The sequence below is a fragment of the Symphalangus syndactylus genome, chromosome 13 (assembly GCF_028878055.3).
Source record: "Symphalangus syndactylus isolate Jambi chromosome 13, NHGRI_mSymSyn1-v2.1_pri, whole genome shotgun sequence".
NCBI lineage: Eukaryota > Metazoa > Chordata > Mammalia > Primates > Hylobatidae > Symphalangus > Symphalangus syndactylus.
In genome coordinates this window covers 47,279,374-47,292,340 of record NC_072435.2, presented here as the reverse complement: position 1 = coordinate 47,292,340, position 12,967 = coordinate 47,279,374, and the positions used below count along the sequence as shown (strand labels likewise).

Sequence of the window (12,967 nt, the reverse complement as noted above, 5' to 3'; positions counted from 1 at the left end):
TTTCAAAATACTGAGAAAAAGGGACTTCTTTCCAACCCATTATATAAAAATAGCATTATCCTGATATGAAAATTTGGCAAATATAAAACAAAAAAATAGAAAACTTGAGGCCAATATTTTTAATGAACATTGATGAAAGTATCCTCAACAAAATACTGGAAAACCAAATCCAGGAGAACATCAAAAAGCTAATCCACTATGATCAACTTGGCTGTATCTCTGAAATAAAAGGTTGGTTCAACATACAATTAATAAATGTTACTCCACAAGTAAACAGAACTAAAGACAAAAACCATAGGGTTATTTCAGTAGATGTTAAAAAAGCTTGCAATAAAATTTACCATCCTTCATGTTTAAAACTTTCAAAAAACTAGGCATTGGAGGTACATACATCAAAATAATGAGTCATCTAAGTATGACAAACTTACAGCCAACATACAAAATGAACACAAGCTGGACGCATTCCTTCATGAAAACTGGCACAAGATAAGAATGCTTTTCTTCAAAACTCTTGTTCAACATAGAATTGAAAGTCTTGGACAGAACAATCAGGGAAGAGATAGAAATAAAAGGCATTCAGACAGGAAGAGAGGAAGTCAAACTATTGCTGTGTGCAGATGACAAGATTCTGTATCTTCAAAACCCTAGTCTCAGCAGGAAAGCTCTTTAAACTAATAAACAACTTCAGCAAAGTTTCAGGATACTAAATCAGTAGCATCCCTGATGTACAATAACAACTACATGGTCAGTATGACCCTCCCTGTGCCCTTTTACCTTAACCTTAACTGCATCTGCCTGTAGCTTTCCAGGACTCTGTAGCTTCTGTCAGCAGAAAGGTTTCTTCCATGACTGGAGTGAGCAGGCTAGAACACCTGCAGGAGAGGCTCTCCAGAAAAAACTAACTAGGCCTTTAATAAACTCCTTTTGCAGGCTCAATATTAACCTTAGCTCTGAGTTACTGAGCTCAACCTTTAATTTTCATGTTAGAGTTACTCATTTGGTTTTTGAAATTAAGTATTTAAAAAATTCAGCAAAATTACTGAAACATAGTGTTCATACATGGGAAAAAAATTTTAAGGTGCTTACATTTTTTTTTTTTTTTGAGACGGAGTCTCTCTCTGTCACCAGGCTGGAGTGCGGTGGTATGATCTTGGCTCACTACAACCTCAACCTCTTAGGTTTAAGCCATTCTCCTTCCTCAGCCTCCTGAGTAGCTGGGACTACAGGTGCGTGCCACCATGCCCAGCTAATTTTTCTATTTTTAGTACAGAGGGGGTTTCACCATGTTGGTCAGGATGGTCTTGATCTCTTGACCTCGTGATCTACCCTCCTCGGACTCCCAAAGTGCTGGGATTACAGGCATGAGCCACCGCACCCAGCCAAGGTGCTTATATTGTATACTTTAATAAGAAAAGCAAACGTATCTATTTCTTTCAGAAAATCAATGTCTTGTTCTATTAATTCCACTAAAAATCATGCAGTAAACAATGAGTCATATGAAAACACTTCTAGGCAGTACCAAGTTTCATCTCATAATATTTAGCATGAAACTCACAAATCAAGATAACAGAATTTGAACAGAGATATTCACTGTCAAAAATTTACCTTGCAAAAAAAGGAACTGATGTTTTTATGAATCTATGTAACTCACCAATTATCTACCACATTTTCTCATGGAAATGTATTCATTTTCTACAGCAAAAATGAAATAGAGATTTTTTCTCTTCTTTTTCTTGGCAGCATTCTAAAAGCTAAGCCTTGAAATTCTGTTTGAAATCACCCAGCTATAAAAAAACACACCTGAGAAAATTCGTAAACTCACTCTGGGAAAGAAAAAGGTATGTGAGAATTTTTAACAAATGACATATATGATTAGATATTAATTTTTTTGAAACCCACATCTTTTATGCCCTTTGTAAATATTTTTCTACTTTTTCAAGCCCTACTAATATAATGCAATTTACAGCTAAAAAACTGAGGTCAAAATAAGTGAACAAATCTCTTCAAGGTGACAAATCCAGGAGTGGCAGTGCTGGTTAAATAACAGATGTGGGCCGGGCGCGGTGGCTCATGCCTGTAATCCCAGCACTTTGGGAGGCCGAGGCGGATGGATCACGAGGTCAGGAGATTGAGACCAGCCTGGCAAACATGGTGAAACCCTGTCTCTACTAAAAATATAAAAAATTAGCCGGGTATGGTGTCGGGCGCCTGTAGTCCCTGCTACTTGGGAGGCTGAGACAGGAGAATGGCATGAACCCAGGAGGCACAGCTTGCAGTGAGCTGAGATCAGGCCATAGCACTCCAGCCTGGGCGACAGTGCGAGACTACATCTCAAAAAAATAAAAATAAAAAATAAAAAATAAATAACAGATGTGTGTGACTCATGTTTCAAGTCAGGCCATTCAATCACTTGAGAGATTCTTCCACCCACTCCTGCTCACTTGCATGCTCAAGAACCACCCATTGAGGAGACACTGCACTATTTCTCGGTGACTGTCCCAGTTGCATTTTACTTTGCAAGATCTTACACCATCTCACTGGAGTCAGTTTTGTTTTTGTTCTTGTTGTTTGTCTTTTGGGATACTATTTTTTTGGCCACAAATTTTTCACTTTTTTTTTTTTTTTTTACTCTTTTTCTTTTACTATATTTATTTCACTATTTTTCTGCCCCCTTAGAGAATCCAGGGGGGCAGAAATTATTTCTGTGTTTTCCCCTCATTACCAGCATCTGATTGGCTGATCAACAATTTGTCTCCAAGAAATGGAAGCCTGATTGAGTGAAGGCAATTTTAACATTTCAAAGGGTTACCGTTTCAAAATAAGAGTACACCGGAAGATGCCCCTCAGCCCCAGAATATCCACTTGCTCCCTTCAGAGGATACACTCCATACCTCAGGTCATCTTATGGGAGAAAATAAACCAGAAGCTGAGATCCAATGGACACTCTAGCTAACATAACCATGGCAGTTATCTTGGTTTATCCCCAGATAGTACTGAAACCCAAGACCAGGAAAAAACCAAAGGGTGGCTGAGGACACATCACCCCATAAATTTACCAAAGGAGAACTCTGACCCAAAAACATTCTGGTAACATCTCTGTGCCTAGACAAAAGTAAAAGAGACACAGAGATTTACTACAATACAATGTCAGGGTATTATTATTTGCTTTATTTTCATGGGAGATATTTACAAACAGATAACAAATCTCCTTAAATGCACCATTTAACCATTTAATGCTTTGCCAAAAAATTAATTAAAATATGGTATAAAAAAGTACACTAAAAGACAAATAGGCGATAATGTGAATTAGGGAGGAAAAGCTGGCATTTGGGAAGGTCAGAAGAAACTGGAATTATCTTACTGCAAGCCAGAGTGAGGCTGGAGAAATGCGGGATGGGTTCCAAGACGCTGCTTGGGACCCAGGTGAAAAATGCAGCAGAAAATCAGTTCCCTGTGGAGTGTGAAAATAATTAAGTGGCAGGCAATTAGACTGAGGTATTTCTAGTCCCCAGATTCTCACTTTAAAAAAAAAAAAATCTGACTCAGGTGCATTATTTTTAATTACTACATTCAGAGAAACAAAATTCAGGCTTCAGCAACTATGAACTGCCAATTAAACTCTGATTACCTAACCAGGAAATTTTCACCTTTGATGCACAAATTAAGAAACCACGTAACTGTACCTAACCAATTACTAAATTTGGTTTCTTCTCCACGCATTTTATAAAAGACTTTCCTTCAAGCCTTTCCCACAGACCACAAACTACAAACCATACCTGGGTGCTCTACAATTCTAGAACCACTCCTTGATTACATTCTTTAATATTTTTGCAGTGACTCCCATAAATTTTTAATAGGAGAAAACAGGAACTGGGAACCCCACGGACCAAAGCTCTTCTCATTCATGAACCCGCATCCCAAGTCAGGATTCTCCCCTGATGACCCTCCGGTGGTCCCTGCACAATCTGAGAGAGACGCTGCGCTGCGGGTGCAGAACTGCCAGAGACGGCTCCAGGCAGGGCACAGTCACAGTGCAAGGAGGAGACAGGACGCCCAGGGCCCCGGCTGTCAGTGCAGCCGCCAACTTACAGCTGAAGGAGACTGAGGCCGAGCTGGGCAAGGAGAACTTAGGGCGCAGATTGTGGAGCTGACTGCGGGGAGGCCTGAGTCCCGCCACAGCCACTTCCTACCTGTTCCAAGCAACCCCTTCCCCTCTCTGGTGATGTGGGACCCAGAACTCTCACCATTTCTAGCCTTTCAGGGAGCCCTGGCGTCTTAGCTATGGATTTCCCAATATCTTCAGGTCATGAAGCCACATACGCTGAGGACACAGAGCAGTGAAGGGGAGACGTGGAGCTCCAGCAGCAGCGAGAAACAATGGCCCAGCCACATTCCGGAAGCCGTCCTCGCCGCTCCAGCTGTGTGCCTGATTGGACGGTTCCCAGCTCTGCGTCTCTGATTGGATAAGGCTTAAGGACCCACCCCTTCAGGCCCTGAGTAAGATATGACCAAATGCTGGTCGAAGTGAAGAAAGAGTGACAGCCTAGGCTGCAGCCTTATCAGGCAGGGTTTCTTCCCTGGGCTGAGCCAGGCCCACCTTAGAGGGTATTTTCCCTTAACCTTGTGTATAAGGTCATAAGCACTTATAAATAATACATGGCTATTCACAAATTTAAAAAAAGAATTATTTTAAAATTTCAGCTCTTATGAACTTCCTGGCTCCTAGTCCTTTGAACTAGCAGCCTGAGATTTTTAAAAGGAGCCAGTCTTCTGAAATAACATGTGAGCCACATGTGAACTTTAAATTTTCTAGTAGCCAGACTTTAAAAATAAAGAAGGGCCGGGCGCAGTGGCTCACGCTTGTAATCCCAGCACTTTGGGAGGCCGAGGCGGGTGGATCACCTGAGGTCAGGAGTTTGAGACCAGCCTGGCCAACATGATGAAACCCTGTCTCTACTAAAAATACAAAAAATTAGCCAGGCGTGGTGGTGGACGCCTGTTATCCCAGCTACTCGGGAGGCTGAGGCAAGAGAATCGCTTGAACCCGGGAGGTGGAGGGAGGCGGAGGTTGCAGTGAGCCAAGATCGCCCCACTGCACACTCCAGCCTGGTCAACAAGCGTGAAACTCCATCTCAAGAAAAAAAGAAGAGAGAAAGAGAGAGAGAGAAAGAAAGAGTGAAAGAGAGAGAGAAAGAGAGAAGGAAAGAGGGAAGGAAGGAAAGAAGGAAGGAAGGAAGAAGAAGAAAGAAAAGTGAAGAGAAGAAAGAAAATAAAAGTGAAAGAAAAGAAAGCCGGGTGCAGTGTCTCATGCCTGTTATCCCAGCACTTTGGGAGGCCGAGGCAGGCGGATCACCCAAGGTCAGGAGTGCAAGACCAGCGTAGCCAGCATGGTGAAACCCCGTCTCTACAAAAATACAAAAATTAGCTGGGTATAATGGCAGGTGCCTGTAATCCTAGCTACTAGAGAGGCTGAGGCAGAAGAATCACTTAAACCCAGGAGGCAGAGGTTGAGGTGAGCCAAGATCACGCCATTGCACTCCAGCCTGGGCGACAGAGCAAGACTCCATCTCAAAAACAACAAAATTTAAAAAAGAAGAAGAGGCCAGGCGCGGTGGCTCACGCTTGTAATCCCAGCACTTTGGGAGGCCGAGGCGGGCAGATCACGAGGTCAGGAGATCGAGACCACGGTGAAACCCTGTCTCTACTAAAAATACAAAAATTAGCTGGGCGTGGTGGCAGGCACCTCTAGTCCCAGCTACTCAGAGAGGCTGAGGCAGGAGAATGGCGTGAACCCGGGAGGCGGAGCTTGCAGCGAGCCGAGATCACGCCACTGCACTCCAGCCTGGGTGACCCAGCGAGACTCCTCAAAAAAAAAAAAAAAAAAAGAAGAAGAAACAGGTGAAATTCGTTGTAACAATGTAATTAACCCAATATATCCAAAATATTATCATTGTAATATATGAGCAATATGTAATGATTAATGAAATACGTATATATTTGGAACTATATCTTTGAAACTGTGTATTTTACCTTTCTAGCAAATTGCAATTTAGTTTCTAGCAAATTGCAGCGACATTCCAGGCACCCAGCAGCCGACCACACATGGCCAATAGCTATTGTATTGAACGTGTCAGCTCTGACGTCAGGAAGGTGAAGGGTCTGAACATCCATTTTCTGCCAGTGGTGAGGGGACAGCCTCTCTCTACAAATGTCTCTTTGCTTTTCTGAGAGTGGAACAGATAGTGGCCATAGGAAGACCAGAAGGCATCAAGAATAAAATCACCACAGGTAGACCACTGCTGGCCACCTGTTGCCCACCTTTCTTCTAAAGATCGTACAGTGAACAAAGAATGATAGGGCCACCAGGCGCAGTGGCTCAAGCCTGTAATCCCAGCACTTTGGGAGGCTGAGGCGGGTGGAACACAAAGTCAGGAGTTCGAGACCAGCCTGGCCAATATGGTGAAACCCTGTCTCTACTAAAAACACAAAAATTAGCCATGAGTGGTGGTGGGTGACTTTAATCCCAAGCTACTCAGGAGGCTGAGGCAGGAGAATCGCCAGAATCTGGGAGGCAGAGGTTGCAGTCAGCCAAGATAATGCTACTACACTCCAGCCTGGGCAACAGAGCAAGACTCTGTCTTAAAACAAAACAAAACAAAAGAATGATAGGGCTACATTAGAAGAAAACTCCATGTCTTCAAATCTGTCCACAGTCTTGACCTTTAATGTTTAGACATGAAGAAAATAGATTAAAGGCAAACTTTTGTTTTTTGTTTCTTTTTTTTTTTTTGAGATGGAGTCTCACTCTGTGCCCAGGCTGGAGTTCAGTGGTGTGATCTTGGCTCACTGCAAGCTCCGCCTCCTGGGTTCATGCCATTCTCCTGCCACAGCCTCCCAAGTAGCTGGGACTACTGGCGCCCGCCACCATGCCTGGCTACTTTTTGTAATTTCTTTTTAGTAGAGGCAGAGTTTCACCATGTTAGCCAGGATGGTCTCAATCTCCTGACCTCGTGGTCCACCTTCCTTGGCCTCCCAAAGTGCTGGGATTACAGGCATGAGCCACCGTGCCCGGCTAAAGACAAACTTACTTTGCTATTTGGTGTTGGCCCTAATTTTCAGGCTGTGGTCATCGGTTTTTTCCTGTGGTGTGGGAGCTGTGTGAGTATAAGGACCAATTACATGCATACATGTCTACATGTATTTCTGCATTACTGAACATTCTGTTGCAAGTCATACTACTTAAAATCTGGGGAAAAAAATCAATACCTTTTGGGTTCCCACTATTAGACTGTAACTAGTAATCAACCTGTCATTGAATACTGGAATCTTATCTGCACTGAGTGCATGTATTAGTTAGCTATTGCAGCATAACAAACTATCCAAAACTTATTAGCTCAAAATTGGAATGGTCAGCAATTTAGGCTGGGCTGTGGGGCCATTCTTCTGGTCTCAGTAGTGTTCCTTCAGACATGTATAATCAGCTACTTGAGGACTAGGCAGCTGTGCTTATGATGGTGAGCTTCTGCTTCTGGGGATGTCAGGATGTCAACAGGAGCACCTTGCTTCTCCTCCTCATGGTATCTTATCCTCCAGCAGGCTAACATGGGTTTTATTCAGGGAGATGGCAGCATTACAAAATAAAAACAAAAACATTCAAGTGGCTGGGCTGAGACTCAGGATCAATTCTGTCTAACTCCAAAGTTCAAGTACCTTCATAGATTAAACTATTGGCTGCCACAGATCACTGAAATCCTGGAGAAAGAATAGAAGCCAGATTTCTTTTAGATTTGTGCCCATAAAACACGTGGGAATAATCCTCTCAAGAAATTGCAGAGGCACACAGTGGCTTACACCTGTAATCCTACCACTTTAAGAGGCCGAGATGAAAAATCACTTGAGTTTAAGAGTTCAAGTGCAGCCTGGGCTGCCGAGACCAGTTCGGTGGTGGAGACTCTAACCCAGCAGTGCTAGAGGAATTAAAGACACACACACAGAAATACAGAGCATGTGGAGTAGGAAATCAGGGGCCTCACAGCCTTCAGAGCCAAGAGCCTCAAACAGAGATTTACCCACATATTTATTGACAGCAAGCTAGTGATAAGCATTGTTTCTATAGATTATAGATTAACTAAAAATATTCCTTACAGGAAATAAAGGGATGGGCCAAAATAGAGGGATGAGTTGGGCTAGTTATCTGCAGCAGGAGCATGTCCTTAAGGCACAAATCGCTCATGCTATTGTTTGTGGTTTAAGAATGCCTTTACATGGTTTTCCACCCTGGGTGGGCCAGGTGTTCCTTGCCCTCATTCTGGTAAACCCACAGTCTTGCAGCATGGGCATCATGGCCATCATAAACATGTCACAGTGCTGCAGAGATTTTGCTTAGGGCCAGTTTTGTGGCCAGTTTATGGCCAGATTTGGGGGCCTGTTCTGCAACACTGGACAACATAGTATTATCCTGTGACCATGAAAATAAAATTTAAAAATTAGCCAGGCATGGTATTGCATGCCTGTAGTCCCAGCTACTCAGGTGGTTGAGGCAGGAGGATTGCTTGAGCCTGGAAGGTTAAGGCAACAGTGAGCAATGATTGGTTACACCACTACATTACATCTGGCATGATAGAATAAGACGCTGTAAAAACAAAACAAAGCAAAAACCTACAGAAGCATTTTGACCGAACATGGGATAATTTAGGAAAATAGCTGAAGGATGAGCTTGGAAAATCAAAGTCCAGGCCAGGTGTGGTAGTTCATGCCTGTAATCCCAGCGTTTTTGGAGGCCAAGGCGGGCAGATCATCTGAGGTTAGGAGTTTGAGACCAGCCTCGTCAACATGGTGAAGCCCCACCTCTACAAAAATACAAAAATTATCCAGGCATGATGGCAGGTGCCTGTAATCCCAGCTACTTGGAGGCTAAGGTGGAAGAATCGCTTGAACCTAGGAGGTGGAGATTGCAGGGAGCTGAGATCGTGCCATTACACTCCAGCCCAGGCAATGGACCGAGACTCCATCTCAAAAAAAAAAAAAAAGAAAAAAAAAGAAAGAAAATCAAAGCCCCAAAACACATAATTTATTTTTGATCACAGAAAAAATTTGAAAACTTTTAAAAGAAAAAAACTTAAGAGAAATTAAATTTAACAGAGTTTAATTGAGCAAAGTGTAATGTGCAAATTGGGCAGCCTGTGGATCCAGAGTAGGGTCAGAGAGACTCCAGCATAGCCACATAGTGGTAAAAGATTTATGGACAGAAAAAGCAAAACAACATACAGAAAATGGAAGTAAGGTACAGAAACAGCTAGATTGTTATAGCTTGAGATTTGCCTTATTTGAACATGGTTTCAACAGTTGTTATTGGCCAAAACACAGTGGTTAGTATAAGAATAGGTACAGTCTACTAATATGTTCAGTTTGTTTTCAGTTTAGTATTTCAGAAAAATACCTATTGACCAAAATTAAATGTGAAAGGGTGCAGCTTGATGGTATAATTAATTCAACAATTTCTTTCTTTTCATCATCTTCTCAATTTTGAGAGATAGACCAAAATTTTAGACATTGATATCACTCTGTCACCATCAAAAATGTACTTATTTAGTGTCAAATCTTACTGTGAAATAGCAGAACTGTGGGATTTGTAAAGTGGAAACTCAGAATTCAAAACAGATGTATAGACCAATGGAACAGAAGAGAGGCCTCAGAAATAACACCACACATTTACAACCATCTGATCTTTGACAAACCTGATACAAGCAATGGGAAAAGGATTCCCTATGTAATAAATGGTGTTGGAGGCTGGACGCAGTGGCTCATGCTTGTAATCTGAGCACTTTGGCAGGCCAAGGCAGGCAGATCACCTGAGGTCAGGAGTTCGAGACCAGCCTGACCAACATGGAGAAACCCCATGTCTACTAAAAATACAAAATTAGCCAGGCGTGGTGGCACATGCCTGTAATCCCAGCTAGTTGGGAGGCTGAGGCAGGAGAATCACTTGAAACTGGGAGGTGGAGGTTGCAGTGAGCCAAGATCATGCCATTGCACTCCAGCCTGGGCAACAAGAGTGAAACTCCATCTGAGGGCCGGGCGCGGTGGCTCACGCCTGTAATCCCAGCACTTTGGGAGGCCGAGGTGGGTGGATCACAAGGTCAGGAGATCGAGATCATCCTGGCTAACACGGTGAAACCCTGTCTGTACTAAAAATACTAAAAATTAGCTGGGCATGGTGGCGGGCACCTGTAGTCCCAGCTACTTGGGAGGCTGAGGCAGGAGAATGGCGTGAACCTGGGAGATGGAGCTTGCAGTGAGCCCAGATCACACCACTGCACTCCAGCCTGGGCGACAGAGCGAGACTCCATCTCAAAAAAAAAAAACATAAAAGTGAAACTCCATCTGAAAAATTAAAAAAAAAAATAAAAATAAAAAAATAAATAAATAAAATAAATGGTGTTGGAAAAGCTGGCTAGCCATATGCAGAAAACTGAAACTGGTTCTCTTCCTAACACCTTATACAAAAGTTAACTCAAGATAGCTTAAAGACTTAAAGTAAGACCTAAAACCATAAAAATCCTAGAAGAAAACCTAGGCAATACCATTCAGGACACAGGCATGGGCAAATACTTCATGTCTAAAACACCAAAAGCAGCGGCCACAAAAGTCAAAATTGACAAATGGGATCTAATTAAACTAAAGAATTTCTGCACAGCAAAATAAACTCTCATCAGAGTGAACAGGCAACCTACAGGATGGGAAAAAATTTTTGCATTCTATCCATCTGACAAAGGGCTAATATCTAGAATCTACAAATAATTTAAACAAATTTAGAAGAAAAAAACAAACAACCCCATCAAAAAGTGGGCAAAGGATGTGAATAGACACTTGTCAAAAGAAGACATTTATGCAGCCAACAAACATGAAAAAATGCTCATCATCACTGGTCATTAGAGAAATGCAAATCAAAACCCCCATAAGATACCATGTTACTCCAGTTAGAATGGTGAACATTAAAAAGTTAGGAAACAACAGATGTTGGAGTAGATATGGAGAAATAGGAATACTTTTACACTGTTGGTGGGAGTGTAAATTAGTTCAACCATTGTGGATGACAGTGTGGCAATTCCTCAAAAATCTAGAACTAGTAATACCATTTGACCAAGCAATCCCATCACTGGGTATATACCTGAAGGATTATAAATCATTCTACTACAAATGCACACATATGTTTATTGCAGCACTATCACAATAGCAGACTTGGAACCAACCCAAATATACATCAGTGATAGACTGGATAAAGAAAATTTGGTACATATATTCATGGAATACTATGCAGCCATAAAAAAGGATGAGTTCCTGTCCTTTGCAGGGACATGGATGAAGTTGGAAACCATTATTCTCAGTAAACTAACACAAGAACAGAAAGCCAAACACCGCATGTTCTCACTCATAAGCGGGAGTTGAACAATGAGAACACATGGACACAGGGAGGGAAACATCACACACCAGGGCCTGTTGTGGGGAGGGGGGCAAGGGGAGGGATAGCATTAAGATAAATACCTAATGTGGGTGACGGGTTGACCACCATGGCATGCGTATACCTATATAACAAAACCACCATGGCATGTGTATACCTATATAACAAAACTGCACATTCTGCACATATACCCCAGAACTTAAAGTATAATTTTAAAAAAATCAGAAAAAAACACTACTAATAATCACTCCATAGAAAATGAAATATTTTGGTATAAATTAAACAAAATACATATTGTACCTTTGTGCTGAAAATTACAAAATACTGATGAAAGAAAGAAAATAATACTGAAATAATTGAAGATATATGGTTTCTTGATGGATTGAAGGGACTCAACATAGTAAATATGTTAGTTCTCATCGGAGTGATTTATAGGTTTATTGGAATTCCTGTCAAAATCCCAATGACGTGTTTTAGTCCTAAATAACCTTATTTCAAAATTTGAATAAACAGGCAAAGGAACTAGACATATCTGAAAAAATTTTAAAAGAAAGTATAGTGGCCGGGCGCGGTGGCTCACGCTTGTAATCCCAGCACTTTGGGAGGCCGAGGCAGGCGGATCACAAGGTCAGGAGATTGAGACCACAGTGAAACCCCGTCTCTACAAAAATACAAAAAATTAGCTGGGCGTGGTGGCGGGCGCCTGTAGTCCCAGCTACTCGGAGAGGCTGAGGCAGGAGAATGGCGTGAACCTGGGAGGCGGAGCTTGCAGTGAGCCGAGATTGCGCCACTGCACTCCAGCCTGGGCAATAGAGCGAGATTCCATCTCAAAAAAAAAAAAAAAAAAAGAAAGTATAGTATGAGGACTCTTCATATGGTGTAAGCCAGTGTGAAGGCTTATAACAGGTCGTTCCTTACATGAGGCTTTGCTTTCCACAGTTTCAGTTACCTAAGGTTGCCTGCAGTTCAAAACTATTAAATAGGAAATTCCAGAAATAAAAAAACATAAGTTTTAAATTGGATGCTATTCTGAGTACTATGGTGACATGGCACAGTCCTACGCCATCCCTACAGGGACATGAATCACCCTGTGTCCACCATACCCAGGCTGTATATGCTACCCACCTGCTAGTCACTTAGTAGCTGTCTTGGCTATCAGATCCACTGTCATGGTTTTGCAGTGTTTGTGTTCAAGTACCCTTTGTTTTACTTCATGATGGCCCTAAAGTGCAAGTGTAGTGATGCCGGCATATTGTTATAATTTTTGTTATATAATTGTATAAATTTTCTGTTTTCTGATGAGTTATTGCTGTTAATCTGTTACCATGCCTAATTCATAAATTAAACTTTATCATATATATGTGTGTATACACACACACACACACACACACACAGTATTTACAGGGCTCAATATTATCTGAGGTTTCAGGCATCCACTGGGGGTCTTGGAATGCATCTCCTTTGGATAAGGTGGACTACTGTATAAAATTACAATAAGAGAACAGT

General features: G+C 42.0%; 1 protein-coding gene and 1 pseudogene across 1 annotated transcript in view; one reads left to right on the top strand and one right to left on the bottom strand.

Annotated features, from left to right (window-relative positions):
* Window positions 1–4,380, bottom strand: part of LOC129459387 (zinc finger protein 85-like) — a 29,771-nt pseudogene extending 25,391 nt beyond the window's left edge.
* LOC129459384 (zinc finger protein 85-like) overlaps window positions 1–12,967 on the top strand; it is a 385,447-nt gene that overhangs the window by 242,903 nt on the left and 129,577 nt on the right.